General features: G+C 34.6%; 1 protein-coding gene across 23 annotated transcripts in view; it reads right to left on the bottom strand.

Moving 5' to 3' along the window:
* The window catches only part of Sox5 (SRY-box transcription factor 5), a 960,217-nt gene that overhangs the window by 308,664 nt on the left and 632,556 nt on the right, over positions 1 to 18,997 (bottom strand). The window lies entirely within an intron of this gene.

The raw sequence follows: 18,997 nt of genomic DNA, 5'->3' as shown, positions 1-18,997 counted from the left end.
TGTGTGGGGCTCATTTTTAACTCCTTATAGTGACACATTCTCTCAGTCACACAGGATCAAACGGAAATCACTACTTTGGACTCCAGGTGAGTCTCTTAACCTGTCTAAACTTTCCTATCTCAAAATAGGTATTGTTGATCTAATGACAGGTTTGAAATTCCATAGATATGTAATTGGTAGATATATGAAAATACAAACAGGTAGCTGCCTTATCTTTGGTCTTTAATCATTCTAAAACTTTCTATCGCTCCATCATTCTTAAAAAGTCCACTTTATAAAAAGTCTGGATTTATAGTAAGATAAACTAGGAATTTGTACTATGTTCAACCACTGAAAGGAATTAAGTAGGCTAGATCTGTCCCTATGGAAAGGAATAGGTTTATCCTAGGCACTAAGCCACCACCAAATGGACAGTGATGTCTCTTACTGTGAAAAGCAGATCTGTAAATTAAGCTCCAGCTGTGTATAAATAACAAAGGAGACAGTAAGAAAAATTCTACTTACAAATACAATTAACATAAAAATTATGACGTCACTATAAATGATATAAGTTCAAATATAAAGGTAACTAAATACAACTATGGAGTTTTCACCTCGACTGAAAAACAAAGACATGAAGATAATGTGAAGAAATGATACAATAAACTTGAATTTCCTTCCTCCCTCCTCTTCTTTTTTTCTTGCTTTCTTCCAATGATTCTGTAAAGTTCAATGGATTTGAATATTAGCTCTTTGGTCAGGTTTCCTCTTTTGCCTTTTCTGCTTGTTGTGACATGTTCTACTCTATGGCCCTTCTCAGGATTTCTAGGGAAGACAAGACAGTCAAGATTTTTCTTTTTGTTGAGTTCTCTAAAATGCTTAATTGTTTCTCTGACTTTGCCACATTCTGACTGGCCTGGGCAAAGGAAATAAGTTTAAGCCTGGAAAGAAAATATATTACAAAAATTTTGAAGGAAGCACAAATTATTTCTTTTTCATATTTGAGCATGAAAAGTAAATACAGCTACGCCTTGTTATTTCTTGTAATTTCTCCTGCTATTCACAACTTTGCTCTTACTTTCCACTTTCTTATGCTTGTAGCAATATCCCTATAATCAAACCCTGAGTTAGGTGTACAAGTATTTTTCTGATTCATAACAGAAAAAAAAATCTGGTATTATTTTACAGAACTTAGTTGACACTTTCTTTATATATTTCACTTAACTACAAGTAAGTCCAAATATTGGAGGAATTTTCATTTTGTTTTTCTTTGATGGCCTGTTGCACATGAGGCAAGTGCTCTACCTTTGAGCTCTATCCCCAGACAGACAGAGGGATTTTCTTACATGAACACATCTCCCTTCCTTCCCATCCTATTAAGAGGTGAATTCTGGTTCAATGTTGTTTTAGTGGATCGGTTACAGAAACAAATCTGGATTAAACTTTTTCATTTTTTTCCTCCCAGAAGATCCATATTTAGAATCTAAACTAAGTGACAATTTACAATTTAGTTCATGAGACCGGATTTTAATGATGCCATTTGTATATCTGAAATGTTTCATGAGTCCTAAAAATCAGAAATTCTAACTTATGACAGTATTTAGGCTCCCCACCTACCCCCCCCCCCAATCTGTCCTTAATTTACTTTTAACTTTTCCCATGAGAACATGGTCTTTCAACTCAAGCCCATTCCGCCTGGTTGTGTGACTATTCCATTCTCTTCATTCTATACCCATGTGAATAAAATGGGAATGACACATAACTGCTTTGCAGAAGGTTTAAAAGTTTACATGGCATGATCAACACAAATATAAATGCTTTACATAACCCCTGACCACATTTTTTCCCCTTATAGTACTGAGCTTTTAACCTAGGGGTACTTGACTACTGAGCTATATTCCTAGTCCTTATTTATTTTTATACAGGGTCTGCTTAAAATGCCCAGGCTGAGCTCAAACTTGCAGTCCTCTTGAGATTCTGGAGGATTTACGTTTTGATAAATCTTACTTCCTTTTTACTGGACTCCTTGAATGAACACTTGCCATTAAACAGATTATGTTAGCCAATGTTCCACAGCTACACCTGGACATTCCCTGGAAAAACAAAGCTAGTGCAGGTCATGAGACACAGACTTTCAGAACTCCTCAAGAGGATCTGTTCCCAAGTTGAGCTCTTTCTCTCTCCTTAGAACATCTTCTTAGCTTTCTCTCTACCTCATTTTGAAACCATCTATTTTTCAAGACTTTGCTTAAATATCTTGGTTTGTAGGAACCCTTTACTAATTTTCACCCACTCATGAAATGGCTCTAAGAACCACCCTATGTACCAATTTTGAAATGGATCCCTCTCCTGACTGTGATTTCTACAAAATTGCAAGAATCGTGCCCTGTCCTCTAGATGGATGATCTTTGAAGCACCAGACCATGGAGAGATAAGATGCTAGCACAGAGTGGAAATCAATACAACCATGAGGCACTCCATTCAGTCAGCTCGTGGTCTCTGCATAGTAGACTTTGAAACAACATAGGGGACACTTTTGAGTAACACTGCTCTAGAGCCCTAGGTCAGCAATTCCCTTTATTCCTTCAGTCATAAAATGTCATTCTTCACTTGTAAACTCTCATAAGATATCACATATCCCTGAAACCTCTAGCACTCATGACAATATTATCCCAGTTAAAATGGGGCTTATGTGTGTATCCACTTTCCACATCACGCTATGAATTCCCAGAGGATGAAAATGTGCCTTTCTCATGTTGCCATTGAATATATTTTATATAGGAAATACTCAATAAATGTTAATTAAATCGAAATGACTTCACTGTCATTCCTTGAAGGGGGAGGCCTTTGAGATTTAGGTAAAACATGATGTCCTCCTCTGCCAAAATCTTTTCTATTATATAAGCACTCAGAATGCTGGTGCTCAGGTGTAAACAGCATTAAGAGGAGAGTACTAATGAGAGAAGTAACTATAGAAGGTATGTGCAGTGAAAGAAAGACTGGAGAAGAGAAGTTATTAAAAATAAAATGAAGCTGAGTGCAGTGGTGCACACGTGTAAACCCAGCTGCTCAGGAGGCTGAGACAGAAGGATTTCAAGTTCAAAGTCAGCCTCAGTAATTTATTGAGGCCCTAAGCAACTCAGTGAGACCCTGTCTATCAATAAAATACAAAGGGGCTGGAGATGTGGCTCAGTGATTAAGTGCCCCTGGGTTAAATTCCTGGTATCAAATAAATAACTAAGTAAAATGAAGAAGAAAAGAGTATATAGAAATTTGTCATGAGTAAAAGTTTAACTATTTCTCATTGATAAGATATTGAGACAATATCTTGAAATTAATTAAAATACATTGGAGATGAAGAAGTGGGCAAAAACATAAAGATTTAAAAATACACTTAATTTCTAAACTTTCCATACACCAAAGGAAAAAAAGCTTTTTTTTTGTTGCCTGTTGTTTTATAAACTAGAGGCCCTTCAAATATATGATACATTTCCCTAATAAATGAAGCTCTAAGACTGATAAGAAAGCTCTAAGACTGTTACCAGATAAGAAATCAGGTAACAAAGCAAACTGTAAGGATTGATGAAAATTCAAATAATCTGGGAGCATGATCATATGCATATATAAAAACATATTTTTTATGTTAAAAATATTTATTATAAGGGCTGGAGCTATAGCTCACTTGGTAAAGTGCTTGTCTCGTATTCACGAGGCCCTGGTTTCAATCCCCATCACCACCACCAACAACAACAACAAAAAGTATTTTTTAAAAAATATATATAATTTTGTGCATATTTATTTAAGTATACTTCTATATGTCTTTTTTCCATATTTTTATTGGTACTTTATAGTTGTACATACTTGTATGATTCATAGATACATATTTGCACATGCACACAATATAACAATATAATTTGGGCAATATTTTTTAAATAAAAATAATGAAATATTTCAAACAACTTGGGTTATATCAAGTAACTGATAAAGACCTACTTGCATGGTCCAACCACTACTGAACTGCAAGATCCTAGATTCTCATCACAATCCCACAATAATTATTCAACCTAGTTTTTTCCATTTAACTATGTGGAACAGGTGTTCAGATAGGAAAACAGGACTTGGTGCTAAATTTTGTTCTAAATTGGATTTGTGCCATTTTGTGTGGTTTTGCAGTATTCATATTTCTTAGCTATGATTTCTAGATGCACTGATCTTTCATATTTTCACTATTGCTACTTATGTAAGATTTACTGTGATGTAGGGGTTTTTTCCTTTAGTTGAGGTGCATAAATGAGGCACTTCACTCACTAAGGAAATCTCTTTATAATTACAGGGATCATATAAAAATCCCCTTATCCACCATGGAAATCTGGTAGCTATTTCAATGTAACAGAAATACTTAACTATTCAAAATTAGATGAAAGAACTACTGTCTTTTAAATAAAGTAAAATTGAAGACACTTTTCTGAAAAAATAATAAACAATACCTCTGAGAAATATTTACAGAAATTAAGTGCCTATGTATAGCTCATATATTAAATTAAAAGCATCTGAATCACAAATAATCAAGTTTTCATTTTGATGTCAGGTTGTGATTTTTTCATTATATCTGAATGAACTATTTAGCAAATACAGGAGAAGTAACAGGATATAGAAAGAAAAATAATACAAAATATCTTTTAGTTTCTATTTTTAAAAATTTTTCAATTTATCTTGAATATATTATGTAGAGTTGCTGAAAATCTCCACCTAGATGTACAACTGCCACAATTTATGCAATGCTTAAGTGAATTAACATGGGTCTAAAAATTAAAATTAATTTGATCTTTGTTTTGGACTATGCAGTAGATGAATTAATATTGAGATCATTTGGTCAGTATTATATACTGATTCAATCTAATGAAGGACTGTGACACAAAATAATTTGTAAATAAGAATGGCATACCAATTTCAGATCCAGAATGATTAAACATGAAACATCAAAAAGTAAGTAATAGGCCATGGGAAAAGAAAAAAGAGAAGTAGTAGGAGTTGTACATAAAAGGCATCTTTGTAACATTTTTTTTTTCAAAATTATTTCTGTGTTTTGCCCTTCTACCAGGGACATATCATTATTTTCCAGGACTTAAGAATTTCTGCCTTTGCAAATGTCTTCCTCCATAAAAAATGAAAGAAAGAAAGAATGAATAAATAAAATGGAATATTTCAAATTACATTTTATGACAGTATGAGAACATTTATTAGTTATATATTAAAACATAATCTTCAACTTAAATGTTCCCTTTTCCTCTGATTTTACAAGAAATCAAAACATTTTCATGGATTCCTGAATACCCCTGGGTGTGGTATGCACTGTGCTTACAATGCCTAATGAACAAGTTGGCCCAGTCTAGAACAACAGGTCTACTCTCCAATTACCTTTTCTTATGATTATTCTATGGCATTTAGCAGTCTAATATTTGCAAATCTTGATTTAACATGGAATTATATTCTCACTGAATCTTCCGTACATGTTACATTTACCTACTTCCATACCTTCAAATTGCTGACTGATGGTTTTATGAGCAATTATCATAAATATTCAAAAGTACAAGCCCACATATAACAACATGTAACTTCTTCTAAAAGTTATATCATCCATCTGTCATAAAAGGACCTGAACATATAGTCTGCCTTATGGAACAAAGCATTCAAATTTCTTAAAATTATATTTGTTCTGGGTATAGACTGGCAATAGATTTATTTTTTGAAATCAGGAATTAACATATAAAGAAATCCACCCCCCATGATTTTCTTGAACTGTGACATTATAGATACATAGTATGTACTTAAGTGATCATATTACTATTTGGCTGGACTACATGGTAACTGGTTTGCTATAGAGCTTGGGTGTTCTATCATACAGTTATTCATAAATCCTCAGTTTTTACAGTTAGAAATATGATTGTCTTCACAACAATTCTGAGGGCTGCATAAGGAACTGTGCAAAAAAGGAGGCACCAACCTCTAATGCCACGTTAGCTAGAGGCACCCTGGAAATGAATGGGGCGATAAGCATCCTTGGTAGATCTTCTTCATATTCAGTGACTAACTAAAAGTTAGACTAGTGGAATAAAATGTTTTCACCAATTGGCCCCAATAGTTAAAATGACTTTTACTCTCAAACTCTCTAAACCTGTAAAACAGAACAGAGTTTAATAGTTCACTTTCCTTGTAAAAGACAGTTTTAGCATAGAAAAGGGAACATTTTTAAAATGCCCTTTTTCCCCACTGTAACTCAAGTTTGATATTTAAGTTCTTCATTAAGTCAATATCTCTGAACATTTGATTCCTGGGCCAAGACAGAAGTATATTGTCATTACTGACACCAAAAATAAACCACTTGCTTACATGTTAATGAATCTTTATTATAAGATACCAGTTTGCATGCCTGCAGACAAGGAAAACATTCTCTCCAGCACCTCAATTGTGACTTTTTTGCATATATACTAATTTCCATACTGTATTCTTCCATAAACCAAAAGTTTCTATTATTTCTGCTTTAGATTATGTAATTCTCTTTTCTTTGCCACAAAGCTTATATTGGAACCTGCTAGTAAAGAATTGCTACCAGAGTGGGAAGGGCTATATAAAGTACATGTAGATGAATTTTGAGTAAGAGATTCACAAAGAAGGTTCAAAGGCCACATGTGGTTAACTGGCCATCATGCTATTTATATTTAACTAATTATTAAAGAAGATCCTAAAATTTGAATATAGAAGACTTTTATCATGTGGACTTTACTTCCGAGCTGTAGGCTTTTTGGTAAAATTATGGTTAATTGTAGGACTCTTTTCAGTGGATTTTCTGAATTAAAATAAATGGGAACATGATAATTCACAAAACTATACTCTCCTGTGTAACAAATCAAAGAATTAGAAATAATCATATGAAAATGTATAAAGCCAAATCTTATCACAAAGAACAGGAAAAGATGAGAATAATCTTTCTTAGACTAAGAAACATGAAGATAATTTCCAGTAACATTTAAAGTAATATTTCCTCCTGTAAAGTCTTAGGTGAATCTTCTCCCAGAAACTGAATTTTAATGTTTGTATATTTATGCTCAATAAATTTACACAATAGCAATTCAAGGAGGAAATCAATCTCAATGCCACATTTTGTCCCCAGTGGCTGCTGCTGGTTATGGACGGGAAGCACCAAGTTCAATGAAGCACCATACACACACCATCAGAACCAGATTATTGTATGAGGGGACCCAGTTAAATAATTCTTTTTTAAAAATTCCCCTAAAATGAAAGAAATTAAAAAAAATAGTGAAGACACAATAGGTTTCATGTCTTTGTAAATAGTTAATTGAAGGCCTATTACTTGGAAGAGAAATTTGAAATATTACTACTAGCAACATGGAAGGGAATTTAACCAAAAGCTTGAGCTGTAGGAAGGGAGATAAAGTAAAAACATGACCCCAGGATGGTGCAGAGCCCAAGATGAAATCAAGGAGGCGAAAGGTGAGACCCAAATCTGCTGAGAGTATATACACTCTCCAGGGAGAACATGTAAACCTGAACCTAGATGGGGGGAGTCATGAGGAAACAGATTTGTTTTATAAATGATGAGAAAATACATCTGTAAAGATGTCAAAGTAGTGACAGTGAGCAAGTCTGACTTATCCCTGCCTTTAAAGGGAACTAGGGAATTTTAGGGATAAGGTGGAACCAACTGTCAGCTGAAGACTGTATTAGCATCGCTTTATAAACTATTTACAAAGAATGTGAACAGTGGATGCCAAATTTTATCAAATACCTTCCTGAGTATTTTCACATGAGATTTCCTCTGGAGCCAGTGAGGATACAGACCAGTGGTAGACAACATTTTTCTACAAAGAGCCATAAAATAAATACCTTTGGTTTTATAGGCTGGGAACCTCTGTTACAACTACTGTAGGGTACCACCTCAGCACAGAAGCAGCCATAGACACCAAACACCCATATTAACTCTTTTTGACAGTCTGTTGAATGTCTAGTAAAAGAAATGGATAACTTTCTCTAATTTTATTTAGGATTTTTGCTTCTATAGTCAAAGTGTGATAAGACTTATTTTCTTTCTGCTTTTTGGAGAGGGAGGAGGTTACATTTATGCTAAGTGTGGAAAAGTTTAAATTTATTTTTTGCTCTGGAAAGAAGTTTTACACAGCATGGGAATTTTCTGTTCCTTAGAAGTTGAAAATATCTCTGTTAAAACTACTGAACTGATTATAGCTACCATTTCTGGAGAATATTCTTTGACTTACTAAGAAAGTCTTTCACAAGTAGAGTCTGTTTCGGTTTCTTACCGTCTTTGTAGTCCTATAAAATCATATATTTCAACAAGATTATAAAATTCATTAAGAAGTAATTTTACACAGCCATGTTTACAAATGTGTGTTCAATGGGATATTACTCCTTAGTGATTTATTTAATAAGGGTTATACTAAGCTAGAGTTCTATGAATAAATATGAGAAACATCATGCAAGATAAAATTGTCTCGCTTTCAGAATAAGAGAAGTGACTTCTCAAAATCTTTATTATTCCATGTGGAATCTGAATATAAAAAAAATAGAATATTTTACAGAATGCTTTCTGAATTGATTTGACTTCAACTCTGTCTTAGACATGGTATGACATGTGTGTTCTTTAAGATACATTTTGAAAATACAGAATGTATTTAAGAGCTATATAATATGTAATTTACAATATTTCTATAACTATAATGATATTACCCTTCATCATTTCTAATTTTGCATTGTGTTTGCTTTGACATTTATTAATCTAGGAGAAAATCTTCCCAATTCCCTCCCAAGTTTTTAAATTTATTTCTTATATATATTCAAGTTCTATGCCTATATTGAGTTATTTTAATTGCCCCTACACTCTTTTCTTTTTTTAAATAATTAAGGCATTTGAAGTTATAGATTTCCCTGATATTAGGACTTTGATCACTTCATACTAGTTTTGGTATTTAATATTCATGCTGTTGTTTTTTAGGTAGCTTGTAATTAGTTTTTTCCCTTTATTTTAATATAGGAATTATTTAGTAATGCACTTCTTTCCATATTTTCATGAGCTCCACATATAGATAAGGTAAACTTTATTTGTTGTATTTCTCAAGGCCCATGTCTTATTTGTGGTCTAACACATCTGCCTAACAGAAAAAGGATACTTCAACATCTTTCAGTATTATTTGGTTCCTTTCAGCATAAAATAATACTTTTTCTTTCCATAGTTTATTTAATGTATAAATATTGATGTATTTTATCTCTCTATCACAATATTAAAGGACTCTATTCTAGGTATTTCATTCTATGTATGATAACAATAATGCTATCTCAGCTCTCTGTCTGTGGGTACCTACTCTATTTTTATCCTTCTCTTTACTTTTAACATTTTCATGTTGTTTTAGTTCTGTCTCTTTCATGCAATATGAAACTAAATTTTAAACAAATACAGTAAATAATAATCGCTGAAAAGGAAGTTTATTCTCTTACATTTAGTGTGAAAACTAGTGACTGCTTCTTTTATAGGTTTCCTCCATGTGTGTGGGTGCCTGTGTGTGTGTGTGTGTGTGTGTGTGTGTATAATTTCTTCCCTCTTTTTCTTAGGGTTTCCATTTTTATGAAATAGTATTTCACATCAGTTTTCTGAATATTAAGGATTTCCTCAAAAAGAATACCCAGTGTTCAAATGTTCTACTTAGACATCCAGCACAGAATAAAAATCTCCATCTTTCCAACCTTTGGGGGGTTGTGGCTACCTGCCATTTAGGCTGCTTCTTACAGCTCTGAGTTAGGAGGTAAAATCAAGTTTGCCAGGATCTTTCCTATTACTTTTTGATGTTTCCTAATATAGAAAATTGTGCCTGTTCTCCATGGCTTCTTATATCAAATTCAACTTGTATAATATAAATCTTTCAAAGTCTTAATATGTAAGTGTATGCAGTGCTCATTAAGTACATTTATAAAATAGATAGAGATTTCAATTAAGAATAGAGAAAAGTTTAATGATTCTAACAATACCATATCCATTTAGCTGAGTCCAGAGCTTAACTAAAAGAATTATTTCACTATGTTAGAAAAAGATAAATGTAGGAGAGAGTGGCTAATAAGTGACTACCTACTTTAGCTACAAGAGTTGCTGATGTATTTAATCTGATGGGAAAAATGAGGAGAAGAAATTATCAAGGGGGGGAGAAGGAGGAGGAAGACTCAACAGTGTCTATTTATTATTAGCTCCCAAATAATATAGCATGCAAAGCAAACTGGGTGCGAATTTTGGTCAGTTTTTTCTTTTCTTTGGAAACATACAATGTTTATGAAATACTGAATATAAGCACACTACCTTCGTACTAAAAATCCTGTATTAGTCAAATAGCATGGAACCTGGGCACCTTGGGAAGGTCTTAAAATTAGGTCCCCCCTGAATCAATTTGTATCTTTGCACAGTTCTGACAATATGCTGATCAGGTGAAAAGGAAAACAGGAACAGAGGGCAGGATGAGGCAACTTTAAGAGATATAGAAAATACATTTCCCCCATTCCATACATACCTCTCTACAAGCTACATGGTCTTTTTTGTGATTCTAGGGTATGATCCCTGAATATAGGATATGAGAGAACTGAACCTTATCCTTACATTACAAGTATAGTGAGTCTATGGCCAAAAAGCATAAAAGGGTGCTAGAGGAACTGTTTCAAGTGGTAAAGAGCAACAGGTGGACCTTAGGACTAATCCATCACAGGAGCCCCGTGAGGTCTCCAAGACAGCTGGGTGAATGCACTTCCTGCTAATTCCTAAACAGGAACACAGCAGAGGCTGTATGTTACTATCTCACTTGCAACATATCTAACCCACTATGAGGATGTACCCCAGTGATACCCTAAGTAAGAATTTAGCTTGAAATAATAATAATCTATTTTGGTTGCTTAAGATTTTGAGAGACTATAATGTAGCTGTGGACTCTGTCTCTAGAAAAGTCTGTGAGGGAGGGTGGTGGTGAAGAGAAATAGTAGATCACACAGTTTCAGGGTATCTCAAAGATTTCACAAAGTTTATCTTAAAGCTCTTAAAGTGATTTAATACCTGGGTTAAAAAATAATTGCTCTAGAGGTTAGTGAGGGAGCAGGTCACAGGGCTATATTTTGGGGATGCCAAGTCTTGAGGCGGGGATATGAGGGGATGAACACCCCCACATTATGGTATTTTTAAGCCATGCCTCTTGTTTTGACTCAAATTCCACTAGCCCTTACTGAGCTCAGAAAATTACCCAGTTGGATTGTCATTGGTTTATCAACATTTTAAGATAGGTGTAAAAAAGTGTTAGCATACTTCCTATACTAGTTGATAGAAAACCTGAAAAGATCAGCTGCAGACAGTCAGTGGGTGAGACAAATTAGTCCTATGACCTCATCTCCTTCTTTCTGAATATCTTTCTCCTTCTAATAAAGAAAAGAATCTGAGGAATGAAATAGGACCTGGCAAATTCTGGGAAGACAGGATTACCTGGTTACCTCTCTCTGAGGCATATCACCTTGCTGGCTTCTCTTGGGCTCTCTCCACCTGACCAGGACACAGAACCAATGTCTGAGCCTCACTTCCCCCACCTCTTCACCACCAATTAAACCTTATGGAAACTGTAGACATGAACTCTTACAAAAATGAGTGAACTACTTATAGAATAACAATAGGTATTGAAATGATAGCAAATGCATTCTTAATTCTAATGGATAAAGATGATATGCTATTGTTAGAACACTGAATAAATAAAAATTTATTATTGTATGCAAAGTGACTATTTGCTCTAACTGAAACCTATCTATTGTCAGTTTAAAATATTTTAAAATTCTATGATAGTTTAAAAATAGTTACAGTATAACCTCCAAATGTGTTAAGAGTATAAGGAGGGGGTGAGAGAGCGAGAGAGAGAGAGAGAGAGAGAGAGAGAGAGAGAGAGAGAGATACTCTGAGACTTTAAATACCATCTCTCTTCTAGGCAGCAATTTCCCCAGATGAAGAGGTCACCACTGTTTAACAGTGTGCTGCCATGTTAATTTAGTATGACAAGATAAAGCAGTAATCTCAGCTCCTGGAGGCTGTAAACCGCCTGCTATCCAGGGACATGCTCAAGTCGATTTGCACTGTATATCACTTTATACAATTGCCATGACAAAGCCCCCTGAGTTCTCACATGTAAATCTCTCTATCCCTCTCTTCCACCAGCCCCCTCTTTTTCTTTCATTCCTTTGCAATTCCTTTCTCCTTGCTTCATGTCCAGGTAGACCACATCCACTCAGCACTAATCTCTGAAAACTTAATGCTCTGCACATGACAAGGGACACACAACACACACTCCTCTCACAACCACTCTGTCAAGTCCCCCAATTTAAGAGAAGATGTTCAGGGACTTAGATAATCCATTGATCCCACTTGCATCGGCTTTTATATTTCAATCTGTCGTGTTAAGTTGTCAAGAGCAGCGATTAAACTGATGTTTCATGATTCGAGATTTACTTTCTTAGGAATGATAGTTTTCAAAGCTTGTCTTAGTAAGTTCTGCTTAAAGATTATCCCTAAGAAAGCTGGTGTATCTTCCCTGGTATAAATCTAGTAATAACACAATAAAGTGTTTTAGGTAAGGACATTTTAGAGATATTCAGGGTTATAAACACAAGACTGTAAAACTGAATAAAATTTGGATTTTTAAAGAATGTCATCTGTGTAGCTCTCTCTGAATGAAGCAAAAACACCATATGTAAAAAAGGAGGAAAAACATGTTTCTATCTATGTAAAACAAAAATAATTATAGAATCACTGAAGAGGATAGAAGTGCACAGGGAAGAATTAATATGATAGGAAATAAAAAGATCATATGAAGCACATTAGGAAAGTGACACATCAACGTTTCATCCAATAAAGCAAAGGCAGGATATATGTTTAATCATCAAGAATTAGCAGTTGCAGATATAGATATTTTGGTTGGGTATGTCAGTTTTAGATGCAATATGTCAGATTTCTGACAGGCGAGCTGTTATATTATAAAAATCCACTTGTATTGTGCCTTTTCCTCATATCATATCCTTTTTACATCATCTCAAGCTGTTCTTGTGGGTAAATTAGAAAGAGATCAAAGGACTATACAGCAATAAACATAATACTAATAAACAAAGGGATGAACCCCTCACAGAACCTCTAAAATTCCTGAATGAATATCAGGAACTTAGAAGTGGATTGAAATATTTAAAAAGGAGAGGATACGCTAATTAGTAAAACTACAGTAATAAACACAAGCCCCACAGTCATACCCTGAAAGAAAACGAGTGTGTAGCCATTAGGAGGTTCATTCAAGAAAATTAGGTAATCTTAAGACATTGGCCAAATTATATTGTTAGGTTGTGTGCATGTATGAACATGTAACAATTCCCAACATTATGTACAACTGTAATGTATCAATAAAAATATGAAAAAATAAAAAAAATATTCAATTCTACTATTGTAGCGTGTTTCTCTGCTGATATTGTTATTTTCTTCTGGTAAACTCTTTGTGGAAAAGTGTGGTATGTGAACTATAGAAAGATAAACATGATTTTCTACCAGGGTGATCTGAAGAGCAACTGGGCTGAGAGGAGTTAAGGGATAATGGAAAGGAGTTCACAGTGACAACACAGTCACTATAGGACATGCGCTGCGGTAGGTCATTATTTCACTCAATGGTTAGATCAATTGCCTAGGAATTAAGTATCATTATTTCAAGGTTTAGATAAAGGTATATTCAGAATGTCTTCTGTGAGCACAGACACTGAAGACTTTTACACATTCCTACATTCAACTAAGGGCATGTGCCACTTAATGAAGGGGATACAATCTGATACAGGTATTGAGAAGAGTTTCATCACTGAGCACGCATTATACATGCAGTGTGCTTACACAAAACTAGCCCGGGTAGCCTACCACACACAGCCTGTGTTATATAGTCTAAAGAGACAATTTTAATACAGGCAGCCCCTCATTGACTGAAATGTTATTACATGGTACATGGCTATACTTTGAAATATTTGCTGGGTGTCAGTCACGGTGCTAGACTCTGGAGAAACAGTGATGAATAAGACAGACATGTTGTCCAAAAGGGCCATAGAACTTTCTCCTACAAATGAGTTTGCATCTTTTGTTCAAGGCAAAGTACATCAGAAGACACTGAGGGAACTTACCAGTAAGATGAGTGAAGCACTCAAAATGAGAGGGAAACGTGAACAAGGTTCCTTCAAGTCATTACAAGAAAACAGGAATACTGGGAGCCCCCAGTCTTTAAAAACACAGTCTTTGTTCTGGTCAACAGTAGTAATTAGTCAACCAAGTAGGAACTATTCAAGAACTATAGCATCTATTAAGTTCTTGTGAAGTGCCAGGCATGGTTCAAAGCTATTTATGAGAATTCTATTTTAACATTTTAAAATAAAGAGGTTCTTTTATGATCTCCATTCTCTCGGGAGAAAGCAAAAACACAGAGAAGCCCACAAAACTGAAGACTAGATCACATGCCTCCTATAATCTGGAATTGTGACTAGAAGCCAGGCAAGTTCAGGGAGTGCTTAGACTCTCTACCATGGCATTATAATCTCTTAATCGTATCAAAAATTTTTTTTTAGTTTGCTTAGGCAGATTCTTCTGGTTATGATGATGAAGGTGGATGCTTTTGCTTAACAGTCCTAACACTATTAACCAAAAATTTTGCTATCGATAAATAATATTTATGATAAGTGAATGTCATAAATATTTGACTGATAGTGTCTCTGAAAGAATGGCTTCCTTTTGAATAGTTAAAATATATTTAAGAAACCTTTTAGTAACAAGAGTTTTAATATTTCTATTTGATTTCTCATTCCATAAGAGTTTTTCTTTAGCTTAAAAGTTTCTTGTAGAATACTTAAATTTATGAGAGTTAAATGAGAACCATGTACCATTTTTCTCCTAGATCACAGAATTTGAACATTCTTTAAGCACTTGCTTAATAACTAGCATTTATTGAGTACCTCCTATATACCAGATGCCAGAACATTTTATGTGTATTGACTTTAGTGAACATTATGAGAAACTTTCAGGTTAGATGCTATTGTCCCCATTTCCCAGATGGTAAAAATAAGGTCAGGAAAATTTCCATAATGTGCTAAATGCCATATACATATATTAAAAAAAAACTTTCAATTTACCCAGTAACTTTGTCACTAGGCTTCATGTGCTTAGCCACACACTATACCAGCATTCTTACAGCCTGTCTACAAATTAATATTCACTGTTACAAAAAGGTTTAGCAAGCAATCCTTCGGAATCACATATTGCCTAATTTCCTATACAGAACTTCCTGCACACTATACCCATTTCCCATTAAAGCCAGTTTAAAAGAGAAAACACTGGAAAATCTTGAATTAGGACAGCATAATTAAGTAAAGACTATTGTGTCAGGTATGGTATGGTGACATATGCCCTGTAATTCCAGTGATGTGAGAGGCTGAGACAGAAGGATGACAAATTCAAGGCCAGCTTGGGCAACTTAGAAAGACGCTGTCTTTGAAAAAAAAAATTTTTTTTTTTTTTTACCTGCCTGCCCCAAAAGTATTTCTAAAGACTTAAAACTTAGAATTGTTTATTCCAATAAAAAGGATTTTAGTGTTCAAAGAAGTAGAGAGGTAATGAGCATTAGGTGTTTAAGGTCTTTTAAGGCATGAACCACTTATTTAGCAGGCAAGTCACTTTATCCAAGACAGTTTTCCAACTGTGAACTTGGATAATCACAGTTGCTGAACTCACTGGGTTAATATAGGATGGGATCAGATAATAGGTGTAGGTTAGGGCTAGCAAGCAGAAAACATTGAAAAATCCACACTCCTATTACTGTTAATTACAAAATACCTTAAAGAACACTGACTCTTCAAAATCTCCTATATTTGAATTTCACCTTTCAGACTTAAGACAGAGTATAAGATATATTCACACGAGAGATTTTCAGGGCTGCTTCTTATGTTCTACTGATGACCCTGGGGAAATCAGTCTCAGATTCACAAGAAGCATGTTCTCTGGCCCCTGTGTCCCCAGTGATAGAAAGCATGCCAGCCACTGCCACAAAGCTTGAGGATGGATACTGGTAAGCGACCAGCAATCTCCCCTCTTCCAGGACTGTGTTTAAACAGATGGGAGTGTCCAAAGGGGCCCAGAAGTGGTTGCCAGGCTTAGAACACTCTAAGTGTAATGCTGTCATTATTGCAACTTATTTTTACTACTCATTAATAATAGGTTTTAAATTCATACTTGGTACATATTTTATATTTGTCTATAAATACAAAGCTACTTAACAGTACCTTTGGGTTTATTTATCTACCTGTCTTTTTCATACATTACCTCCACTTTAAATTTCTTATTAACTCTTAGGATATTATTTTCTAGTTTAGGGATATCGACAAACAAGATTAACCGTTTTATCTTGAGACAGGCTGGATTTTTAAGAGCTAAGAAGAGACACTAAAGTAAACACTGCCTCTCCATATAATGATAACATTGTTTGCCCTGCTGCCACAGAAGCAGCCTTGACTAAATAAGACACAAAATCCAGTCACTTGTGTTCATGTACTTTATCATGTGATGTCAGTGTCACAGAGCCGGCCAAGGCTGCTCTCCTTATATTCACACCTCATCTGCTCTCAGAGATCCTTCCTAGACATGGTCTATGGGAAAAATTTTAAAAGCATGTTTCCTTTGCACAAAGGAGATAGGGGACAAAAAGGAACAACCACAGTGGTAACTTAAATTAGCCTTACTTTTATTTCCCATTTCAAAAACTAAAAAGCTTTTCCTTTTCCCTAAGAGACTACAGAAAAAAAAAATCAGAATTTATGTTTTAAAGCAAAAAAAAAAAAAAAAAGGGATGGGGCAAGAATTGCACAAGGTGATCCAAATTGATAGCATATTGAATCCTGTCAGAAATTCAGTTGAAATGCCTGCTTTATGCCTGGACAAACTATATGATCTCAGACTTTGTAGAGAAAGGATTTAAATAACAACTCTTTTATATTCATCAAATGTGGTGCCGATAGTAGTCTAAGCCTTTGAATTCCCATTATCATTTCTTAAGGAATCATTTTTTGGAGAGTACTCCCTGCCCCCCAATCTTCCCATTAGGTTTTCTATGCTACAAAAACTTTGTTTCTTGATTTATTTTAACAGATAGCCTCAAACTCCAATTGTCTTGGAATATACTTTTAAAGCAAAAGCTGTATATATTTATTTAACTGACAGATATGTGAAAAAAAGAAATTACACTAAAAGTTCATACTTCTTTATTTTATTTATTTGTTTAGGGTACCAGGGATTGAAATCAGGGGAACATGATCATTGAGACACATCCCCAGCCCTATTTTGTATTTTATTTAGAGACAGGGTCTCACTGAGTTGCTTAGCACCATGCTGTTGCTGAGACTGGCTTTGAACCCATGATCCACCCGTCTCAGCCTCCCAGGACAATGGGTTATGACCTGTCATTCTTAAGATCTAAATGACATGATACTGGTTCTGCTTCACAAAGATGCTGCTTTACAAATATGATTTTTCCCTTTTTTGAAGTACAGTGGCACTGTATCTAACTGATGTGACCAAGAGGAAATATGGTATAAGCATTATCTGAAATATTTTGAGGTTCCATAGATAACTGAGTTCCAAGACTTAAAGATTTCATTCCAATTCCTAGAAACCAGGCATCAACCTGTAAGATTTTTATGGGACTCTCTTATGTGAGTATCTTTCGATAGTGGGATATAATAACTGATGCATACTGGTATTATAGTTGACACTAACACAGTGATGCTGACATTATAATTACTTTCTTATTATGTTAATGATGTCCTTCCCTATTTCTTATATTTTACCTACTTCCTAGAATTTTTACTTATCTAAATATAAATAAAATCTAAGTTTTAAGAAAGAAATTTGAAAACCAAAAAGGCACAATTAATCAAGTTAGAGAACTGATTGAAAATAATGACATAAGCTGTCAAATAACTTTAAATGGAAGATAGTAATAGGCACACAAAGAACACAAGTATCCCCTAAATTACTAGTTCCCAAACTAATATTTAGATTCATCAGAATAACTGCTCAAAGTAATGTGGAACCAACATAGAGTTTTGAATCTTGTTCTGCCAAGTTAAGGAGATTAAACAAATTACCATTTGTTATCAATATTGGATCATAAAAGAAAAGTAAAGTTCTACAATCTCAATTGAAAAATGTAGTAAATAGTTTTTTGAAGAACTCACTACACTGTCCCTGTTTTCTAAAAACCAGTGAAAATGTGATCACAAAACCAATTGATCTTTATTAATCATATGCAGTAAGAGAAGCCTAGGCTGACTTTAAGAAGGTCTGGCAAATCCCCAGGGCCAATATATGTAAATAGCTATCAGAGGAAGTCTATCAGAGGACAATGGTGCTGACTCTCCTACCCTGTCTCCCTCTCCAATAATGACTCTATTGAGATCCACAAGCACATCTATTAAGAATGTTTTCTTATAGAGACAACTGAAAGAGAAAGGAAGAAGAGCAGTGAAAGAAGAAAAGAATCAAAGGAAAAAATGAGGAAGAACTAAAAACAAAACATCAAAGATACAGAATAAAGTCTGATTACAAACAGACATTGCATTATTTTTAACTTTATAATAGGTGAACCTCCCCACATCCCCTGTTTTCAATTCAGGTCTGAGACTAACAAATGAGATATAGATGACCACATGTCCATTCCACAAAATCAGGAGCAGCATTCAAGTAACTTTCCAGCATTGCTTCTTAGTGTCCTTGCTATTTCCAGATCCCAGCCAAGTATTTCATCATTCTTCCCACTGCATTCAAGGTGGTCATCCAGATAAAGAAAGGAAACATTTAAAACCCCAAAAGCTACAGTAGCTGCTTTTATCCCTATCAATGTCAGGCACATGTTTTACT

Source organism: Marmota flaviventris, chromosome 3, assembly GCF_047511675.1.
Source record: "Marmota flaviventris isolate mMarFla1 chromosome 3, mMarFla1.hap1, whole genome shotgun sequence".
Classification (NCBI taxonomy): Eukaryota; Metazoa; Chordata; class Mammalia; order Rodentia; family Sciuridae; genus Marmota; species Marmota flaviventris.
This window is presented reverse-complemented; position numbering and strand designations above follow the sequence as displayed.